We start from the raw sequence: 6,984 nt of genomic DNA, 5'->3' as shown, positions 1-6,984 counted from the left end.
CTTCCAAGGAGTAAGCCTCTTTTAATTTCATAGCTGCAGTCACCATCTGTAGTGATTTTGGAGCCCAGAAAAATAAAGTCTGACTCTGTTTCCACTGTTTCCCCATCTATTTCCTGTGGGGAGCCAGAGTGAGGCACTCCGCCCATGGCAAAGGTCAGGAGGAATGAGGCATGACATACGCAAAGGTGGGATCAAGCCTCAGGAGTCCCCCTGGAAATCCTCGAGCATCTACCCCCATAACCAGAGCCTGCCTACTTTATTACTTTGTGCTCTCACCTACACCTCTGACTTTACGGGGGGCTGTCCCCCACCACCTCTTTTGGAGAAGAAGTTAACTTAGAGCTCCAGTTATTAATAATTCCTGGGCGTGATCGGAGTGTTTCAACCTACAAACTCCTCTGAAGTTTCTCTAGCCTGCCTGACAGGCTTGTCCGGCCACATGTGATTGCTCACAGCCTCCCAACTGTGAGAGGCACGAGATGTGTTAAACCTTCTAAAAACAGGTTATTTAGAGAAGTTAGAAAACTATTAGTATAAGTATAGTGGGCTGATTAGAAATTGTATTGGTGAAGAGTTTTTCATTTGTTGAGCCAATGTTTACTGCTAAGTCTCCACATCCCCTGCCCTTATACACGTTAATGAATATATAGAAGAAATAAATATTAACCTTTGATATTAATCACGTTGGACCATAGGCTAAGTAAATTCTTTCCTTAATTAAAACCCACTACACCCTCACCCTATAGGAATGTAACTTTATCTGGTACCTTCAGAAGGTGGCGTCTGTTTCAAAAATAATCACCCCTGGAGAAATAAGTGTTCTGGTTGACTGACCGCTGTCACAAGGAGAGGGTCATAAATTGTCAGCAGGCCCCCTGGCCAGAAGATGATGTAACACCCCTAAGACCCCTGTATACATTTGTATGAAGTACCTGACTTTAATAAAAGTCAGGACTGCTGTCCCCGCGTGACTTTTGTATAACACCTCAGTGTATAAAAACAGACCCTGGAAAATAAAGAATTGGGATCAGTTCCTCAAAAGGCTGGTCTCCCCATGTCTCTCTCTCTCTCAAACTCTGGCTGAGTCTCCATCTAGAGCGTGGAACCCGCCATGCTTACTAATTATGCCTGGGCTTCTAAGATCCGACTGGGGAGGCCTCAGTGTCTCCTCTCCTTCGGGAGAATGGAAGGACGCCTGTGGCCTACGTAAGTGGTGCAAGCTTCTTGTCTTGAAGTTTTATTGGTCTTCCACGTAAACCAAGCTACTCAGCCTCTTTTCTCCACTGAATTTTCCTACTGAGCTATCCTCATTCTATTACTCTTTATATCTTTGATGGCTATGTAAATAGTCACCGACGCCGTCTCCCCTTCGAATACCCTGGATCAGCCGGGGCTGGACCCTGGCAATTTCCCATGAAGTGGTGGGATCGGATGCCATGATCTTCGTTTTCTGAATGTTGAGCTTTAAGCCAACTTTTTCACTCTCCACTTTCATTTTCATCCTTGAGAACCCCATGAACAGTATGAAAAGGCAAAATGATAGGATACTGAAAAAGAAACTCCCCAGGTCAGTAGGTGCCCAATATGCTACTGGAGATCAGTGGAGAAATAACTCCAGAAAGAATGAAGGGATGGAGCCAAAGCAAAAAGAATACTCAGCTGTGGATGTGACTGGTGATAGAAGCAAGGTCCGATGCTGTAAAGAGCAATATTGCATAGGAACCCGGAATGTCAGATCCATGAATCAAGGCAAATTGGAAGTGGTCAAACAAGAGGTGGCAAGAGTGAATGTCGACATTCTAGGAATCAGCAAACTGAAATGGACTGGAATGGGTGAATTTAACTCAGATGACCATTATATCTACTACTGCAGGCAGGAATCCCTCAGAAGAAATGGAGTGGCCATCATGGTCAACAAAAGAGTCCGAAACGCAGTACTTGGATGCAATCTCAAAAATGACAGAATGATCTCTGTTAGTTTCCAAGGTAAACTATTCAATATCACAGTAATCCAAGTCTATGCCCCAACCAGTAACGCTGAAGAAGCTGAAGTTGAACGGTTCTATGAAGACCTACAATACCTTTTAGAACTAACACCCCAAAAAGATGTCCTTTTCATTATAGGGGACTGGAATGCAAAAGTGTGCAATACAGTGTTGCTAATTATAGCCACCATGTTTTACAGCATATACATGGAACTTAATCATCTTATATAACTTCTTTTAAAGACATGGTCCCAGGCTGCCTTAACTCAAGACAGCCATTCCTTCTATGAGGTCTCTCACTTGATTAAAAAAAAAAAAAACAAAAAAACAAAAAAAATAAACCACTCTGAATAATTCACAGTGACTAATTCTAAAATAAATAAATAAATAAATAAAATAGAAAACTAAGAGCATGGCATTAGTTCACTTCATGGCAAATAGATGGGGAAACAGTGGAAACAGTGAGAGACTTTACTTTTTGGGCTCCAAAATCACTGTAGATGATGACTGCAGCCATGAAAATAAGAGAAGCTGCTCTGTAGAAGAAAAGTTATGACCAACCTAGGCAGCATATGAAAAAGCAGAGACATTACTGTGCCAAAGGTTCATCTAGTCAAAGCTATGGTTTTTCCAGCAGTCATGTATGGATGTGAGAGTTGGACTATAAAGAAAGCTGAGCTGAGTGCTGAAGAATTGATCGTTTTGAACTGTGATGTTGGAGAAGACTCTTGAGAGTCCCTTGGACTGCAAGGAGATCCAACAAGTCAATCCTAAAGGAAATCAGTCCTGAATATTCATTGGAAGGACTGATACTGAAGCTGAAACTCCAGTACTTTGGCCACCTAATGTGAAGAGCTGACTCATTAGAAAAGACCCTGATGGTGGGAAAGATTTAAGGTGGGAGGAGAAGGGGATGACAGAGGATGAGATGGTTGGATGGCATCACCGACTCAATGGACGTGAGTTTGAGTAAATTCTGGGAGTTGGCGATGGACAGGGAGACCTGGTGTGCTACAATCCATGGGGTCGCAAAGAGTAGGACACAACTAAGTGACTGAACTGAACTGAACCCTAAAATAAGATGCATAGTGTTCTTTTTATCTGGATGTAATACTGAAAAGTGGGTACAGGAAGTTGTACAAATTGACAGATAATTTTAGTGAGAGAAGAGAAGAGAAGGAGCCCAGCTTATAATCATTTGTTCAGTAGATGTTCATCAAAAACCAACTACATGTCAATAAATAGTCCTATAGTGGGAAACACATTGGTATATTTGGGGAATATCAAGGGAGATTTGTCTTAGAGCAATGAAAAATGGGAGAAGATAGTAGGAGATAAGATGTGACAGTTGGCCAAGGCCAGATCAGAAGGTGGTAAGCAGTTGGGTTTTATCCTAAGTGTGGTGCCTGGACCCTGAAAGCTTTTGAGCAGGGGAGTGACATAACCTAATTTAGTTTTCACAAGCTTTGTCTGCCTATTCCATGGAAAATGCAGTTTGGGAGGGCAGGCGGAGAAGCAAGCCAACTAGTGGGGAGACTATTGCACTCGTTGAGGTGAGAGTTAATGATAACATGCCAGGATGGTAGCAGGGGAGGCAGCAAACATGACTGGAGTGAGGAAATGTTTTGATGTATATAAGTTGACAAGATATTGCAGGGGAGACAGAGAGAGAATTCAAAGATGACTTCAGGGTTTTCAGACTTAGCATGTGAGTCAATTCAGAAAAGACTCGAAGAAGCAGGCTCTAGAGGGGGATGAAGGCTGATGCTTCAGGAAGATGCTTAGTAGACACTCAAAGGAGATGATGAGTAAGCTGTCAGATATATGAGCCTGGGATTCAGGAGGTGGTCAGGGCTGGATATATACATTTGATAATCATTAGCAAATTGGGGTCTGGATGAGGTCACATGATAGAATGTTGATAGAAGAGAAGATGGAACCCTGGCCTTAGTCATGGGACACTCTAATATTAATTTGGAGGTAGGAAGAAGAAAATGAGTAAGCAAAGAAGCCTGAGAAGGAGAGGCTGCAGAAGAAGGAAGAAAATTAAGGTGGTAAATGTCAAAAACAAAAATATATCCAATACTGCTCACAGGTTGAGAAAGATGAAGATGGAGAGGTGACCACTGGGTAAGGCGAGATGGAGGTGCTAATAAACTGACTGCAGAGTGTTGAGTAGATAGTAAGAAATGAGGAAACTGAAACACTTGTTTCCACTGGTTTTAGCTATAAAGAAGGCAGTGGGCAGAAATAGGGAAAATTCATCCATTCTTACAGGAGGGAAGGTGGAATTGGAGGGTAAGGATGCAGGTAGAGGCTGACTTGATTTTGAAAACAAGAAGTTGTTATTTTTTCATATTACAACAAAAAATAGAAAGCAATTGTTCTTTTATTTTCCAAAAGCATCCATCCCCATATTTGTTGCTTGATGAAAAGTTAGATCAAAGGAGAATGAAAGCTGCAATGGGACTCCTGAATACTCACTTGGTGTAAATTTGTTTTCATGTTTCATGTTTATACGCCAGTTGTTTAAAACCAATCATCTTAGTATTTAGGAAAGCTTTCTAGTCAATTATATGTAGAAAAGTAAATAATACAACAACATTTAAAATACTTTAAATTGCTGTTTGGCATCAACATAAAATATAATTATTCTCTGATTACTATCTTCTGTCCCACAGGTCTCTCAAGAAGCATAAAAAATACAACACTGGAACATTCAGTGATAACAGGTGATTATACAAATGATTATTCTTCTGAACTGTTATGCAGTAAGCATATATAAATGAACAAAACCCAGCTTGCTCTAGTCAGTCTCTTCAGATTGCCATATTCAGAATTTTAATGCTGTTTGCCTCTGCTTTGCTGAGTAACAGTGAACTAGCAATTGAGCTATTCTATGCCCATTCAAATATATAAAACCACTGACAAAGGACCAGTATTTTAAGAGCTTGATGCCCTCTTAATGAAGCAGTATCAATATATTTTTTCTAATTTCTGTATCACAGTAAAATACATAGAACATAAAAGTTATAATGTTAACCAATTTTAAATGAGCACTTAAGTGGTATTAAGTATATTCATATTGTTGTGTAACTCTCAACACCATCCACATTCATAACTTTTCATAAAATACGAAATGTTTCCTGAATTTGTATGGCATCACTGAGCAGGTGTCATGCTAATCTTCTCTGTATTGTTCCAATATTAGTAAATGCACTGCTTCAGTGAGCACTGACACACGTTTTAATGAAAACACTTATTTACATAAAGGAGCAAAAAGTATAGAGATGGTGACTCTGAAAGACAAGCAAGATTCATCTGACGATGACTGTAAAACCAAGAGCTTTGATCGATTCTCTAAGGCTCCCTCGCAGAGTATTGACACATGGAAAGTGACTAAAATGCCTTCTGATTCTACACACAGGGATGGAATACAGGGATAGATTATTTGATCCAAAATGATCATTGCTGTATTCTCCCAGTTTGTCTAGTTAAAAAGGAAACAACTGAAAAATAACTCAAATCTAGGTTGAGTTCTTACTCTATGCCAGACACTATGCTAAATCATGCACAATGCATTTCCAGCTTACTTCAAAAATAAAATGTCTTGTTTTCATTTTAAAGACAGTAAGACCAGATTCAGAAATGGTAGTGTAATTAACTACACATGGTCTCACAACCAGTAAGATGGGGGTGAAAGATACGGCTCTGGGTTAGCTTGCCCACACAGCCCTTGCTCTTAATCTCTGTGATCTATTGTCTAAAGGTGACCACATCTGCCCCCAATTTTTTCAGTTTATGGCCTCAGACAGCCCCCCAAACATACCCTGTTCTGTGAACATATCCTGTTCTTATGAACACATTCTTTTTGCTTGTGCAAACATTTATATGCTGAACAATGCTACTTACCTCATCCAGGTTTTGTGTTGAACTCTCACAATTATTTCTAAATGTTTGCAAGCAAACATTTTCTTGATAGCTACAGTCAAGATTTGTGGTTTGGGAGGATGGGGAAAGAGTTCATCAATATTCTTTGGTGCAGTTTCTGTGTATTCAGGTTTACAATTTGCTGACTTCTGGAATGATAGTTTGAAATTAGAACATCTCTTGAAATAAAGCTGCTGTGCCAGAAGACATCACATAGAATTCCATTTCAGCTCTGATGTACAAACAACCCTGCATGTACAATCTGATCCTCTCACTTGTTATGCACTAAGTGCCTGCCTGTATGCATGTGTGCTCAGTTGCATCTGACTCTTTTTGACCCTATGGACTGTAGCCCACCAGGCTTCTCTGTCCATGGGATTTTCCAGTGCGGTGCCATCCAGAATGGGCCCTAATGTAGCTTTCATTCACTATGTAATTCAGGAAGCCCTTAAATATTTGTAAGCTGTTGGTGAGGTTTTTGCTTGTTTTGTTTAGACTCTGTTTGTGGGCTCTCCTCACCCAGCGCTCCCCCTATTGTTACCTACCAGGAACTCTTTGCTGTGGCAAGGGCATGGCTTTAGGAAGACACCCCTGAGCTAGGTTTGATGTTGACTCCTTCACTTTTTGCACATAATGCACAATGATGTTCAACTTTTTTTTTCCCCCCTAAGAGTACAGGTATAATTTTACATTTACCTGTGATCCAGTAGACATTTATACAGTTGAGAAATGCTTCATATTTTTTGGGGAAGGGTAGAGGAGATTGGTATAGAACAGTCTTATGGACTCTGTGGGAGAGGGAGAGGGTGGGAAGATTTGGGAGAATGGCACTGAAACATGTAAAATATCATGTATGAAATGAGTTGCCAGTCCAGGTTCGATGCACGATACTGGATGCTTGGGGCTAGTGCACTGGGATGACCCAGAGGGATGGTATGGGGAGGGAGGAGGGAGGAGGGTTCAGGATGGGGAACACATGTATACCTGTGGCAGATTCATTTCGATATTTGGCAAAACTAATACAATTTTGTAAAGTTTAAAAATAAAATAAAATTAGGGAGGAGGGTTC

At 40.7% G+C, this 6,984-nt stretch overlaps 1 non-coding gene across 1 annotated transcript; it reads right to left on the bottom strand.

The window, feature by feature from the left end:
- Window positions 1-5,113: 5,113 nt before the first annotated feature.
- Window positions 5,114-5,220, bottom strand: LOC112586732. Its single transcript, XR_003111218.3, has one exon. It is a non-coding gene; the product is annotated as a U6 spliceosomal RNA (small nuclear RNA).
- Between the last annotated feature and the right edge of the window lie 1,764 nt (window positions 5,221-6,984).

The sequence above is a fragment of the Bubalus bubalis genome, chromosome 8 (assembly GCF_019923935.1).
Source record: "Bubalus bubalis isolate 160015118507 breed Murrah chromosome 8, NDDB_SH_1, whole genome shotgun sequence".
In the NCBI taxonomy this organism is placed as follows: domain Eukaryota; kingdom Metazoa; phylum Chordata; class Mammalia; order Artiodactyla; family Bovidae; genus Bubalus; species Bubalus bubalis.
The sequence above is the reverse complement of the archived record's forward strand: the minus strand, read 5'-3'. Positions and strand labels throughout refer to the sequence as shown.